This window comes from Tamandua tetradactyla, chromosome 7 (genome assembly GCF_023851605.1).
Source record: "Tamandua tetradactyla isolate mTamTet1 chromosome 7, mTamTet1.pri, whole genome shotgun sequence".
Taxonomy (NCBI): Eukaryota; Metazoa; Chordata; class Mammalia; order Pilosa; family Myrmecophagidae; genus Tamandua; species Tamandua tetradactyla.
Genome location: NC_135333.1, coordinates 56,344,982 through 56,361,191, shown reverse-complemented (window position 1 = coordinate 56,361,191; position 16,210 = coordinate 56,344,982). Strand labels below are relative to the sequence as shown.

Sequence of the window (16,210 nt, the reverse complement as noted above, 5' to 3'; positions counted from 1 at the left end):
CACCATCACCTTTGATCTTTCTCCTACTCTTTAGGGGTATTTGGGCTATGCTCATTCTAACTTTTTCATGTTGGAAAGGCTGTTGATAATAAGGGGTAGGGAGATGGAACTAGCTGATGTTCTCAAGAGACTGGCCCCTCTAGGTCAAACACAGTATTTTATATTCTGCTTTCAAAGATCCACAGGTATCCATAATATTCTTTTAAACTTGAACTCCAAATATCATTGGGGGGGGGGGGGGGCAGGCAAGCAATCTTTCTGTGACCAAGCAGAAATTCCATCAGTTTCACAGGCAAGTCAATATAATGGAAATCCCAAAGATTCAGAAGCAAAGATCCAAACAATTAGAAGTATTACTACATCTGCTACCCAACTGATTACGTTATCCATGAATGATGATGTCAGAAGCATTTTACAAGAAGAGGTAGGATAATATTTTCTAAAGGGTTTTGCAGTGGGGAATTTTTAAAAACAAGACAGGTATTTTAGAGAATGCAAATCTCTCTCATTTAGTGCTATGCAGATCATCCAAGAAAGCCTCAATAAATATTTCTTGACTTGCACTAAAGAAACATCAAAGCTACATGATTTCTTGACATCCATTCCAATTCTATGATGCATCATTCATTCAATAAGCATTCAGGAGAAACCACTAAGGAACCACATATCAGTAGTAGGATACAAGATTCTGCATGGAACACATGAAAAAATCTACCAAAGAAGACAAAACTCGAAGGGAGCAGGAAAAGTCAAACAAAAACAGTTATGGAAGATCAAGACTTAGAAAAAATTTCAGAATGACTTATTTTACATCCACTGTATAAAAGTTAAATATAACTCTGGTGATGCAGTCAATGGATTTATAGGAATGAGTCTTAATTTGGAATTTGAAAAGCTTAATAAAAGATTTGGGGGAAGTAAGCATGATAAATTGAGTCAGGGAGAGAGGGTCTTAATTACCCAATTGAGGTACTTTAGTCTGTTCTAAAAGGCTAAAGGATACATTCAACACTCCTAAGAAACAGTTTTTTATAATTGAAGAATTCAACACCAGAGGATCTCCAAATAAGCCAACATCATCACCCTTCTAAGCCCTGCGTGTGTGCAGACATATATCCATATTAGTGCATGAGAAGAGGTAGACACCCTCATTTAAAAACACAATGACTCACACCCAGCCCATCTGCCTTGGGCAGTCATTTACACAAATACCCAGCTAATCATTCACAATGTTCAAAAGAGTGTCTTTGGCCCCTGAAGATGATCGCGAAACCTACTGCCTAGAAAAGGATAATGGAAAAGTCACTGTGGTTTGAAGGATGCATTCCAGCCTCTGCAAAGCTCTAGAGAATCATTCATGCCTCACAATTACTGGATCAAGAATGATGTTATTCCTGAAATTAGGAGATATTAGTAAGTTCTCGGTACATGTACAGATAGGCCCTGTCACATTCAACCAACTGTGCTTATTTAAATACACCAAAGCCCGGTTAAATTGCTTATAGAAAAACCTGCTCTCATTTAATCAATGCTGGCAATGCCATTCCCAGCTACATTTATGGCTACACATTTGAGTTTTGTCCTAAAGTAGTCTTATATTGATCAAAAGCAAAATGCCATTCATTTCATTGGGGCTCTGTCTTAGCATGCTATTGTAACAACCTCCCTTCAGGGAATCTGCTTTCAGTCCAACCAACGGTAAAAGGAATTATGTATACAGTGACTTCCTTTCACTGCTCCGGTTTCATGTGCTTTATTTCTCCAGAACCTAAGCAGTTCTCACTGTCTCCTATTAAGACAGAGGAACTCCACACTAAGAAAGATTTGGTTTAGTATATAATATCAAGAAGACAGGAATAATAAAAACCAACATGTTTTGAATACTTTTAAGCACTGTCCATATAGCATATCCTTTTCCCCTCATACAGATCGTATCCATCTTACAATGAGGAATTTAAGATACAGAGAGGTTAAGTTCCCAAATCAAAGACACAGAGCTAATGAGAGGGGAGCCAGGACTCAACACTCAAGCAGTTGGACTCTTAGCCTATTATTTAACTATTAGATTACATAAAAAACTGGGAAGTAAAAACCAAAAAAGATCTTTTATTTTTGATCCCTAATTTAATTAGTAAAAGCCAACCAAAACAAACTCCCACAATCTCTAGGTTCCTAAAAAATTACTTCAAAGCTTGGTATTACCAAGCAAAAAAGCGATAGCTATTAATACTGATCATTTACTTATAATCTCCAATTTGTACTGTTAATTCAAGTCATCAATCAATGACTTCTGGAAAGCATGTCAAAGAAAATTCAGACATTAAAAAAACTAACAATTGTCCCCAAATATTTAAATACAAACAATCACAGTCTTCAATAACAAATATTTTTAATAAAGTACTTTTATGGGTTCTTATATTAAGCAATGGTGATGTAAGAAATATGTCTAGGAAAATGCCTATGGTATACTTAAGTCACCATTCATCAATACCTATTTACTCATAACATTATCAATATTAGCCAAGAAAGGTTTATCTGAAAAATGTGGTTAATCCAGTACACATGGCTAGATGCAAAGTCCACACCGATTTGATGCAGTTTTTTAAATACTATGTGTTATGCACTAATCTCCAGTGAAGGAAGAGAAAACAAGAAGACATGGTTCCTGACATCTAGAAGCTGGAAATTAAGGGAGGAAATAACTGAGTGAGTGATGAAGAATTGGGCCGGAAGAAGTATAGACAAACAATATATTTGATTGTTTAGGCTTTACATTTCTTTATATTTCTGCTTTATATTTCACTTTTTCACCCACCAAACTGAGATCCAACTTCACCCACTTCAAGGTCTTCTCCCAAGTACTAACTTCATGCTGGTCACCTACCCTTTAAATCTTAGCCTCCAAGAAAGTCTTTTCCTTTGAAGTGACTGGGGACATCTGGAGACAAGTGCTACCTGTTTTTGGAAGAAGTAAACCTAGCTATTTAAGCCACACTACTGCCAGAGGCTGCCCTGACATTAGTCAGTAGTAAGCAAGCAGCAGCACAAAATTTTCTGGCACAGTAATAAAGTTTCAGGGTGAACACTGAAGTTTTTTATAAAATAAAGTGACTGTGAGTTTTAAGCTACAGATGGGCATGAAGAGTATTAACAGAGAAACAGAAGAGAGAGAAAATAGAAGAACCCTCCATCATTTCAGGTTCTCTTTCCCTCCCACATGCACATCTCAATTTAAATAATTACTCTACTTTTATTTTAGGAGCTTAAAAGAACTGCAGGTTATGCTCTTATAGTTTAGTATGTGGCTACTGGACTGCCTAAGTCGCTAACATTTCCTCCTTTCTCTGCTTCATGAGATAAATGCATCTCACATAATAGAAAACTAAGAAGGCTGAGACACAGGAGAGAATGAGTTCAAACTAAATAACACAACAAAATTAAAATGTACCTGGTGAGTATTTTAATGTGGGGAGAAACAGCAAATAATCTTCTGTGCAGAAATCAAATTCTTAACCTGAGTTCCGCCACCAAATGCTAACAGAAGTTTTCTTTAGCAGCAGCAATCTCAGTGTCAACCTTTGTTTAATTCTTTTTGCTTATGTTGATATAAAATCAAATAGACAAAAAAAAAATCAAATCCCCTTCAAAAACTGTTTAAGTATCAAAATCTTTTAGTGTTTCAGACTTCATATAAAATACCACACCGTATAATTTTTCAGTTTCAATATGTCAGGTTTTTTTGGTCTACAGGGAATTCAAATATTGCATATGCTTCTTTCAAGCTCTCAATTAATTTGCATAATTTCTAAGAATAGGCTTCAGTGAAGTCAAAGGAAGGTTTTAATTAGTATTACATTCAAATTGGCATATAATGAACTATGCTTTAATTCCTTTATTCACATCAGCTGGATATGTCATGCTAAAGAAAAGATTCAGCACAATTTTCGGGACTGTTCTCTTTTCGTTTCAACAATGACCTAGTGCTCAGACGTTCATTAGAAAATTACTCTCAATATTAGTTTCATCTAAAATTGGCCATTAGGGTGCCAGCACTTATTAAATCAATAGTATTAATGCATTTCAATCTCACTGTACCGAATTAAATTTAGCCAATGGAGTATTTCTAAAAAAAAAAATCTGTAATACAAATCTATAAGCCAAACGCTAATGAGCATTTCCATCTTTTACTTAACAGCTGTAAATAGCAATTTTATCTACTAGCTGGGCATTAAATAAAGGTTAAAAAACAGTCATGAGAAATCATAGTACAAAGTACTTCAAACTGAACCAGATTTATAACTGGGGATTACAATGGGCCTATTTCACCGTCAATCCCCAGACTGGTATACTGGGTTGTTAAAAGGGGGGGAGAAGGGGCAATGAGAAGTATCTCATTTCTTAACAACCAGGACCTTAAAAGCATTTAAGTGGCAAGAAAGTCAACCCTACTTACACCATAACTATGAGGGGGAAAAAAAGCAAAAGCAAAAGAACAAAAAACAAAACAAACCAAAAAAAAAAAAAAAGCAAAAGGAAACCAGGCTCATTTTGTGTGTGTAGGTAAACAGGGACGACATCGCCTGTTGTCATGCTTGGTTAATTCTCTCCCAATAAGCTCAGTCTCTGCTCGTGTTTCCACGGCAACGCCCAGCGTAGGGAGGGGGGCAGCTGTGGGGGCTGAAGGAGCGCAGAGCAGAGCGCGGGGCAGCAGCCCAAGGCGGCTTCCTCCCGGCCCCACGCCCCCAGGCAGATCGGGCTGGGCAAAACTGCTGCCCCGTGTTCGTTCTGCAGAGATCCCCAAGATGCCACCCAACGGCTGGCAAGGAAATGCGACCAACTGCCCCGAACTGTGCTGCCTCCACGCCGTTGTGCCAAAGCTGTGCCTTTCAGAAGAAGAATCAAGAGTTGGTGATGAACAGAATGCACAGGGAAACAAACACTTCTCCACGAGGCACAGTCTGACTTTTTGTTCTGACCTTTCCAGAAAGGGATGGCGAGGCAGCTCACAGCATCCTGAACGGCTCTCCCACAGGTGAGGGCAAACTGCAGAGTCCAGCCAGCCACCCCTGCACAGATCTATCTGTCCAGAGCACCAGCCTCAGCAACCTCCCTCCAGCTATGGCTGCCCTTAACTCCTTCCGCTGGCCACCTTGTTTCCAGGTGAGGTTCCTTCCCTAGACTGGGGTGTCTCCGTCTTAGCACTACTGACATCTGGGGCAGGATACTTCTTCATGGATGGGGTCTGTCCTGTGTATTGTAGGATGTGCAGCTGCTCACTAGACGCCAGCAACACCCCCTCCCCAGATGTGATCATCGAAACCACCTCCAGACACTGCCAGTGTTCCGTACAGGGAAACTGATCCCCACTTGAGAACCACTGCTCTAGGTACAGCTGAGAGAAGCCGGGTACAGTCGATGAGACACTGGAAACTGTGTCTCCCCTTCCTCCCTCATCACTTCACAGCAACTTCCCCAAGGTCACTTGACTTTCTTAGCCCCTTTTTCCAGCATTAAGCCACCTGGATGGTCTCCTTCAGTCAGTCCCTTGGTTTGATGGGCCACACAGTGGCTCTTTTAGTTGGACTCACTCCAGTGTGATCTCCACAAGACAAGGCACGGACATTTGGACTTGGCCTCCATGCCTGTGTACCCCACAGACTCGGGGCTGGGGTCACCCACCCTCCCATGGTCCTCATTTTGAACACCACATATAAGTCAGATGCTGTCATGGAAAGAGAGAAGGACCATACCACAAAGGCACGCACAGCGGTGTTAAGTAATGGTTATTCTGTGTGCCTGTAACAATGATGCAGGGTTCAAGTTACTCAGTTATTTGCTAACCTGCTTGCCCACCACCAAGGCACCAAAGGCTCATTTCTAAGGAGATAGCTGGCATTTCAAACACACAGAGAAGCAGACCCAGCCATCAGGACTGGTACTGGTTTCTGATGGAAGCTTCATCCATTAGGTGCTAGATGAAAATCCTGCACAAACTGACATAAACCATAGGAAGCCCAGGACCTCACAGACAAAGTACTCCAGAGGAAAGGCAGATCACAACTGGTTAACAGAGAGAGAGGGGTTAATGTCGAAGCTGCCCCAGGTCTTCCCATCTTTTCAGCACTCCTTCAGGACTGCATTTCCCCATCCAGCTGCAGTCATGGTCTCCAGATGACTGGTTAGGCATTGAAGAATTCTCAGAGAAAGACTGAGTGCAAAGGAAGAGGGAGTAGGGTGCAAGGGTAGCTCAGTGGTAGAATTCTTGCCTGCTATGTGGGAGACCTGGGTACGATTCCCAGTCCATGCACTTCCCCCAAAACAAACACAAGCAAAAAATTCAACAAATGGTGCTGTGGTAACAGGATAATCACATGGAAAAATAATGACATGTGACCCTCGCCATACAGCATACCAAAAAAAAAGTAAAAAAAAAAAAAAAAAAGGGAGAGGGAGTAACTCATCATTATTTCTCTTTTTACGAGCAAGGAAACCTATTCCAAAAACCATCCAGCAGACTTCCTCATTCACTGGTGATTCAAATTGGTCCCGTGCCTCTCCCAAAAACAATTACTGCTAAGAAAAATGGGACAACGAGGACTAGCTAATACCAGTAGATCTACACGGAGAGCCCCACCATCCTCCAGAGAGGAAGCATTTGGCGATGGGTGGGGACATTAACTACTACAACTAAGGAGGATCCTGCCCAAAATGCCAAGAAAATTCCTGTCAAAGACAACTGAATAATAATGAGTCAACCAACATAATGCAGTGCAAATATGATATCTGACGGGCAACCCCTAAAAATCGAAAATTGTTTTCTGACCCTTGGTTATAATAATAACTTCACTCAGTCTTTCAATATTCTAATAATTTACTGAAAACTGGACAATAGAAACAGGAAAGAACTTAGCCTTGAGATTCATTCAAATCTGTGCTGAGCCCCAAGCTCTCCCACAAATGACAATGTCCCACCCACAATGAAAGGTAAGAAAATTAACTTCTTTGGGTCTTGAGTTTCCTCAACTGCCTTGTTGGGTTATCGTTGAGGATAATGAGATAATAGATGGATTGCCCAGCAATCCTGTTGTTTCTGAATAATGAAGTTATGGTCAATACTGCTCCCACATGCTCCAATGCAGGATGAGGCTGATGCTCAAGTGAATTATCCCTGACCCCATTTATGTTTACTGGGCCTTGGTATGCTAACCTGAAGGGCCTGAAAGGGTAAACACATATCCCAAAGGGGTTCCAAAGGGGTGTAACTTATTACAGAAGTGAGGCTTTCCCCACATCAGCCCCAGCTTTCTCCCCATCCCTGGGAAGGTGGTCCTGCAGGCTCTCAACATCACCACAACCTCAGAAGCAACGGAGGTCCAGAAAGGGGGCTAAGTTGTACAAAACACAACAAAAATAGATGACCTTTTCTGATTTCTTTTACAGTTGGGAGGTATGCATGTATGTATGCCATACTTACTTTCAGAAGAATCAAGATACTAGTGGGGGAAAAAAAACCCAAACATTAACCTTGTTGGAATCTAAAACTCTTCCAGTCAATTACAAGTGCCACATCTTGTGGCACTTCCAGCTTTAGGTTAAGTTTCTACTATTCTAAACTTCTTTGTTGCTTTTTTAAAAAAAAAAATTGTTAAACAGAACATTATATATTCATGTAAATGTTCACCCAGTTTGTTTATGCTGGCCCTTCTGGGTATAAATGGGGATGGAGAGGAAAGCGGAGGCAGATTTTATCTGACTCTTGACCTTAACCTATCAAGACAAGGGAACTCAAAGTAGGGTGGCCGTCTAAAAGAGTGAAGAGAGGAAATGCAAAAGCGAAAGATTTCCACACCTCTTCATTGTATCAGGCAATTCACATAAAGGTCCACAGGGCAGGAGCAGATGTGGAAGGTCAAGTTCCAGAGAACCAGCAGCATTTGAGTGCTGGGGGCCACTTAGCCCATGTGTTCCTCATCTTCCATCAGCCCTTAAACCTCCACAGAGTTAAAGTACTTAACCTGTCTTTACCTTTACATCAGTTTCCAAGGAAGGCACTATGTACTTACTACATAGTAATATGTATTAACCTGCAAAAGATTTGTGTGTATTTGTAGGAGGAAAAACCACAAATCTACATATAATTTCACTGTGATTATTAGCAAATCAACCATGGATGAAAGAATTATCATTAATTCTTGATTATTCTTATTAATGGACAGTATCATGGAGAATGTGAAAAGTAAAAATATGACCTAATCATCATTTTGAAATGTCTTCTTTTTTTTAAACAAGAGATTCAGGCCCCCCCCATGCCCCATATCCAAACTGCATTGAGTTCATGCTAATATTATCTTGCCTTGCCTGTAAATGTAGTTACTGCCAAGAGTTAAAATTTTCGGTGGCAAACAGAAGCCAGTTGGAAATGATAGAACTGTTAAGTTGACAACATTCTTAAATTCTTAATGTTTAGAATGTAAACTAAACAGCTACCTAGCAGATGGCAGCATTTGAGTCCATGTGATCAAGCAATTGTTACCATGAACTCTTTAAATATCTGCGCTTTCTGACTTTTTTATAGATACATTTATTGTTTGCCCAAAGTTGCCCTCTTTATTATGCCTCCTACACGATTTTCTTCACTGCTCATAAAAGCTAGATGGCCCCTAAAGTCCTTTTTTTCCAGTTATGTAATTCATGTACTTCTGCTCAAGAACACAGAATGTTCAAAGAATCAGTACAAGTGAGCTCGACCTTCCCTTTCTATAAAAAGTAAAGGAGGGGACTTAGATAAACTGAACTTCACCATGATTTATCAGTCCAAAGAGACTCTTTTAAACAAACCTGATCAAGTCTTCAAAGAAATGAGACCCTCCGGAGGAGGTAATGTCATACAAACCAGTACAATTACGGGTAACATGCAAGAGGACCTTTCCCCTCCACCAAGGGGCACAGTGAGAACCCCCAGTCCGGCATGGCTCCTGGGCACATGTTGCTTTGGGAAGTCAGAATTTCAATCTACAATTCTCTGGATCCCCATGGGGCAAACCATCTGAGCTAGTCCTACTGTCGAGTTAGCCTTTCTTTAAAAGAACCATCGGGGTTCAGCAGCTTGTGGAAGATCAACCACGTGTCACCTAAGTATTTACTGCAAAATGACTTGGTACTACATACACTGCCAGGTAGAACACGGTATCTCGTGCCAAAGAAATTACGTTCCAACTCCACCCTGGGAGCCTAAAACAAATTCTGGGAGAATCTAAGCATCCCACCTGAAGGCCAAACTTAGTGACGAGTTTCTTATTATTGCTGCTTTTGGGTGCTGAACAAGAGAAAAAGAATCCAGTCCCCATAGAAACGGCAGCATCACTGTCTATTGTCACAGAGCAGCTAGCATCCTTTCTTACTCCTCTGGCTGTACCAGACAGAATGAGAAAGAGAAGCTTTTCTCTCTGTGTCACATTTAATCTTGTCTCTCTGGCCTTTAAGCTAGGTCTCAGATGCTAAAATAGAAAAGGGACTCCCTCTAAGGGTTAAATCTACAATCACACTGACAAGTACGTAATTCAAAACTAAAAAGAACAGAATAAATAGCAGGATGAGAATCCGCAGAAGCTTCCTGTGCTGGGAGCAAGCACTACCAGCCCGCACTTCACAGAGAAGAGAGAAGTGAGAGGAATGCCTTTTGGGGGGTCTTTGTAAAAAAAATTATAATAATAATGGCCTCACACAGCATTTTCTTTTGTCAATTAGCCTTCAATCACCTGCCCCTTCCCTCTGTTTATTAAACATTAACCTATGGGGAAAGTGAGATACAATGAAAAAGTTTTTCAGGCATCACTTGAGACACCCAGAGAAGTGCGAAGAGAGCCGAGAGGAAAAGCCCTGGAGAAGCTAAGAAAGGACCCACAGAAGCTCAGAGAGGAGGCCAATGAAACCAGGAGCTGAAAGCAGCAAAACCGGGAGTGAAGGACCAGGAAATGCCAGCCATGTGGCCTTCCTTCAGAGAAGGTGTCATCGTGTTGATGCCTTAATTTGGACATTTTCATGGTCTTAGAACTGTACATTTGTAACCTAATAAATCCCCATTATAAAAGCCAACCTATTTCTCATATACTGCATTCCAGGAGCTTTAGTAAACCAAAACGCTGCCACTCTTCATCTCTGCACAGCTATAATACATATCATCCCAAGAACCTGAGGGGAGTATTCAGAGAGGCAATTTGTGGAAATAGAAGCCAACGAGAAGGCAGAAACCGGTCACTTAAATGCCAGCTTGTCCACTCATCTGGAGTGTTCTCTTGGGCGCATTCCTCAAACGCATATCTCCATTTATCAGTTTGTTTAATGAGGAAACAATAGATCACACCAGAGTACTAGATTACTGTGAGAATCAAAAGAGATAATGAGGACAGATGCTTTGAAATGAGGGAAAAAAAACAACCCCCACCCACAGAGTGCATGTGAAACAATATGATGTCTAGTTTATAATAATTTTAAACAAGAAGCAAACCTTGACATTTCAAGTATATGAGCAATGGGATTACACAGGATGTGATTTATTTAATGCCGAGATGTTTTCTTAATGTCGGTTTGTCTGCAATATTCTTCTCAGGGCTCTCAACCATTTCTTATTCTTAGCCAAGATCTGTTGACCCAGAATATACCGAAGTGATCACGAAAATGCCAGTCTTAGTTGGCAATTCACCACCCAAAAACAGTTCAGTCTTTTCCCCTCTGTAGGTAGCTTTTCTATTATTCAGAACTACTCAGAGGGGATTTATTTAATTTTTAAAAAGTTGTATAAATGACTTCTCCTAAGCTTTTATTCTTCTAAGCTGAATTCGGTACTTATTTCTTTATTAATCCATTCAAGAATATTTCCTGTGAGCTAACTGTGTGCTGAGCAATGTTCCCGAAACTGGGAATAGAACAGTCATAACAGGAATCATGGAACCTAGATTCAAGCTGGGGAAGGAGATGATATGCACATGAACAAATTAATACATAATGTCAGGGGAGAAGTGCTACTAGCAAAACCAAAACAAAGTAGCAGAGCAAGATGGTGGGGGAGTGCCAGTTTTGATGTTAAGCAGAGACCTGAAGAAAGCAAGAAAGGAGCCAAGTAGATATCTGGGGGGATTACCTTCCAGACAGGCAGTACATTAGCCCAAGGCCGGTGGCAGTGGTGCCTGCTGGGGGGCAGCACGGGGGCAGCCTGGAAGGCACTGGAGACAGAGGTGAGTCCATCGGGCCCTCGAGCAGTAGAAGGGCTCAGAGAAGCAGTGGGAAACTTAGTCACACAGGACCCTCTAGATTGTACCCAGAGTGAGATGAGAAACTGCTGGAGAGTTTTAAATAAGAGAGGTACGTGATCTGACTTTTGTTTTTAAACAAAGTCATTCTGACTGCTCTCTCAGGAACATGTAGTTAGCAATGATCAGGGAAGTAAGTTCTGAGATTAAAGCAACAATTGAGGAAAGAGATGTGGTTGTCTGGATGAAGGTAGTGGTAATGGATGTGCAGAAAAGTGGTTAAATTTGGGACATATTTTGAAGATCGAGCCAACAGGATTTGCTAATGGATGGAATGGAGTGTGCAGAAAAGAGTTACGACTGAAACCATTAGAAAGAGTCTGCTTACGAGGCTGGTCCTTGGTTGGCATCCAGGAACATGGCTGATAAATAGTCCCAGACCCTGAAGATATAAAACTTTTCCGAAATAATAAGGGTAGTTTGCTGTGCCTAGGTTGTATGTGCAAACAACAGAGGTTTATGTGATGATATTAAGAATTACTGATTCATATGTAGAATGGAATGATATCTTAATGTTTTGTTTGTTAATTTTTTTAATTAATAAAAAAGTTAAAATAAATAAATAAAAATTTTAAAAAAATAAAGTTTTTTTTTCCAGCTATATCAGTAATATCATACAAATACAAATTTTAGTACTATTGTAAATTTTAGGAAAATCTTATATTTCTTTTATGATCTTCTACGAGATCAGGGCATTTCAAGTTTCTGTGTACAATCTTAATCTGACTAATCTTAAAAAAAAAAAAAGCAATTGTAGAAAGCTCATGAGTATCTGACCCATAAAATGTTAACTTCTGAGAGACAGACACTCATTTCTAACCTATACTGACCTTATTTTTAAAATTTACTAAGTTCCTCTAAGTCCAGTAGTGTATCATGGTCAATGCTTAGCCAATTGAAAGAGTGAGGAATCCAGGCCTCGCTGGCCAAAATGGTGAAATAGTGCCATAATAACTGCATTTTTTTGAGGATAGAAGCAAACTCTGAAAGAAATACATCTTATTAGTTCTTTTGAAAGACAAAATTGTAATGCTTTTCTTGAAACTGGGGCATTTCACCTTAGTTGACAGTGGCTTAGGTCTTGTCAATCAAACGATAGCTTGTAAAAGCTTAATAATAGGTAAATGTGAGTATATCCTGTTAAATTTTTATCTATGTTTTAAGATATCTAAAGCCGATTCCTAAAAACCAGGTTTATTTTTGTTCTGAAAGCTGGTCATTCCCCAGCAGCATGATGTAGACTGACCTATCCTAAATTAAAAGCCAGTGAAAGGAGAAGGTATAACAGAAAAATGGGATTTAACAAGTATGGCTACTGAAGCAATATATTAATATTCCTTCTGGTCTCCTGTGTTTTGCAGCAGCTAGAAGGAAAAATCTGAGGTGATGGAATGGTGGCCCATGACAAACTCTGGGACTGTTCTGTAACAATTCATTGAAGAGTGCTTTGAAAACTATAGCTTTTTTCTTTCTTTGCTTTGAGTCTATGTTATATTACACAATAAAAAAAAATCATTAAAAAAGAGCCAGTGAAAGGCCACACTGATTTGCAATTCAGTCACCGCTATTTACTTATTATTTCTGAAGAAAAAAGTAGTATTAATATATAGATAGTTCTGACAAATCCATAAGGCCTTGAAGTCCTCACGAAGCTGGCTTTCAGAAAAATTATATCTCTATTCATTTTTCAATAAATTTTTTCCTTCCTTCCCTCTCCCCTACCCTTTTTTTAAACTCTTTTCATTAGCAATTTCTCTTTTGACTCAGTGTATGTTTTGAAGAACATCTCCATTTTCCAAATAAGGTAAATCAGAATTCCCAGTAAAATAGGGCTTCCAAAAAGGCATTCAAAGTGTTCTCCCAAATCCAGGGTAAATAAGAGCAGAAACACTAATTATGGGCCTGTTTTCATTCCCCTTCTGTCTGATTTCATGATGGAAGGGGAAGCATTGGAGCTGTCAGATCACATGTATGGCCAAAGATGTGTAAATACTAATATAGATGGGGGAGCGTATTCTACAAAGTGAGAGCCATTGCAGCATAATGAGATTCAGTCCATCAAAATACCCATTTCATTTAAAGGGTAAAAATAATAAAAAAAGAATTGCTTTGAAACACTGCCTGTCTCTGGCCATTAAATGAGCGTGGCTTTGACTTCTGTCTCATAACAGTTAAACACTATGGCAATTTTCCATAACAGCATGCAACTAGGCTGACACCATTGAACACAAATATATATTCCTTTTACCATAATGGAAGTAACTAGAAATAGTTTGCCTGCTGAGAGACAGAGGTGAGCAAATAGTGATAACACCAAAAATACTAAGTTCTATTTTGGGACGCTGTGGGAGAATATTGTTTGCTAAAACTTCTAAAATCTTGAGAGGTACAGAAAATTTCTCATCTTTCAAATTTTTTTTTTCGCTGAAGCAACTACTTCACAGTTTGATCCCCATTCATACCCCATGCAATCACTTTGAACTTCATTACTCCATGGAGGTAAAGCAACTTAGAAAATACTATTTGATTTATTAAATACTAAACTTCATGAAATATGGATGTTCTTATGACCTCAAAATAAATGTATAAATAGCTCCTGCATGCAAAGTGTGGTTAGAAAGTAAAACTGCCCACTTCTTTTTCACCCAATTGAAATAAGAGAAAACATTATTTATATAAGTGTCTCACAAGCATTAATATTTCCTAATATTCAATTCAACCATTTTTTTATTTATTAAGTGCCTATTCCATACACCCTGCCTTGTACCCAGCTCCGAGGAAAATACAAAAGTAGTATTCAATATCTACTCTTAAAGCAATTCTTATTTATGAACAAATTATTGAGGGAGGTGATAATTCTCAAGATATATATCAAAATAATAATCTGAATTATAATAGAAAGAAATTGGGATGCAGGAAAAAGGGAACTGTGCTTTGGAAAATGTAAACAAACTAGTAAACCCCGGAATTGGGCCAACAGCACCTAATAGACTTTTGCAAAGAATAGCGGCTCAATAAATGTTTAATGAATTAGTGAATTTTTAATTAAAATATTTTAAGATTATTAATGTTTATATCTTTTGAGTGCTAGTATTCACGGTTCTAAATAATAAGAATTCATATCTAAATCATCTGCAATGATATTAACTCAAAAATTTTTAATTCAAGGAGTTAAATATATACATGCCCATTCAAAGAGTCTTTTGTTTGTTTGACAAATATTTATTAAGCACCTACTATGGGCAAAGAACTGTGTTTGGTTTCATCGATTTAACAGTGACCAAGAGAAATATGGTTCCTGCCCTCCTGGAACTGCAAACAAAAAGTGATGGATATTATCAAAGAAGTGTGCAAATCTTTAAGTGTGATTGAGAGGCACAGGCTATAAGGAGAGCCCTTACACGCCAAGAGGACACATAATGAAGGCCTTAAGTTCATTCGGAGTAGGGACAAGGGTTAGAGGTTCAGTAATAGAGTCTTTTAGTGAATTTATGTAGCAGGAATTAACAGAAATAACAAAAACGTACACAGGGCATCAGAAGACCAGCAAAGAGGCCGGTGCTTTGGGAGCCTGATGTACCGCAGAGTGGTGTGGCCTAAGGCAAGGGGGCCCAGGAAGCAGGGTCCGAGCCCCACCCAGTTCAGATGGCATAGAAGCTTTAACCTATGGCATATGCTAGGAGAGCTTCTTAAATGGGCCCGCCAGGTTAAGATGGCACACTAAAATCCCACATTCATTTTGTTTCCTCCTAAATGCTAACCAAAACACAGTGAGGGGCTTTTTTAAAGACACAGACCCACTTAATAGCAACAAAAGAAGAAGGCTGAAACACAGATGAACAAGAAGTAGCTAATCTAACATATTCAGCAGAACCAAAACACAAGTCTTCAGCAGGAAAGCTGAAAACCAACCCAAGTAATACCGCAGGGTCAACAGAAGCCTCAGAAATTGGTAACTCCAGATGTATCTAAGGGTATCTAAGGGTAAATGGTACCTGATAAAAGTAGGAGAACTGTGGAGAAATGTTTGAAAAGCAGGCAGACCCCTAGAAATTCTTTCCTGTCCCATTCTATAAGACCAACAGCCCTCTCCCAGTCCAGCCAGAAGACCAGAAGTTTGTTCTCTGAGAGGATGAATCAAATGGCACATTACCAATGCTAAAAAACAGACTCCCAGCCCGCTTCTCCACTCAGCAGCCAGATCACCACAGCCAAACCTTGTGAACCAGGCAGGAGAATGAAAACGCTCCACTAGAAAATCAGTTCAAGGGGGAAACCTACAGTATGGATAAAGAGCCTACGATGAAAAGCCCTACAGTGCCAAACCCTGCCCACAGCTGTCTAATTCCTCCACCTTAATCACTGGCAGACAAGAAAGGATTTTCAGATACCTCAAGAAAGTCATTGGCATGAAAAAAAAAAAAGAAATTTGGAGTCAACAAATATAGTTCAGGGGGAGGAACTTATCCAAAAAATAATAATCCCAACAAGATAAATCACTGTTTCCAAGTACACCAGTTCCAAACGTGAAGAGCTTGTCTTCTTGATCTCCTCTAACCAGATGCATTTTTCTGGTCCAAAATTTAACAGTAATTTCTGTTTCAAATAGAGGTTTTAACTTAATTTTGAAAGTGTTAAAAACTTGGCAATCCGTTCCAGTTGAGAGATGTTTCACAAGCCATCTCTCTTGGATTCAGCACCCAGTAAAACACCTACAACACAGGAGATGCCCGTACAAGATTTCTGGAAGCATCAAGAAGATTGAACCAAGACGCATCAAGAGAATCATCATTTTCTATCATTCTACCAAACTAACAGCAAAACTAGACTTGTTATATTTTCTTTTGTTTCTCTTGGTGGGGAGTCAACCAGAGGGTTTTTTTATGAGATTTCTATAACAA

The 16,210-nt window shown here is 39.5% G+C and overlaps 1 protein-coding gene across 10 annotated transcripts in view; it reads right to left on the bottom strand.

The window, feature by feature from the left end:
- SFMBT2 (Scm like with four mbt domains 2) overlaps nucleotides 1-16,210 on the bottom strand; it is a 260,454-nt gene that overhangs the window by 107,704 nt on the left and 136,540 nt on the right. The gene's annotated exons all lie outside the window — the stretch shown is intronic.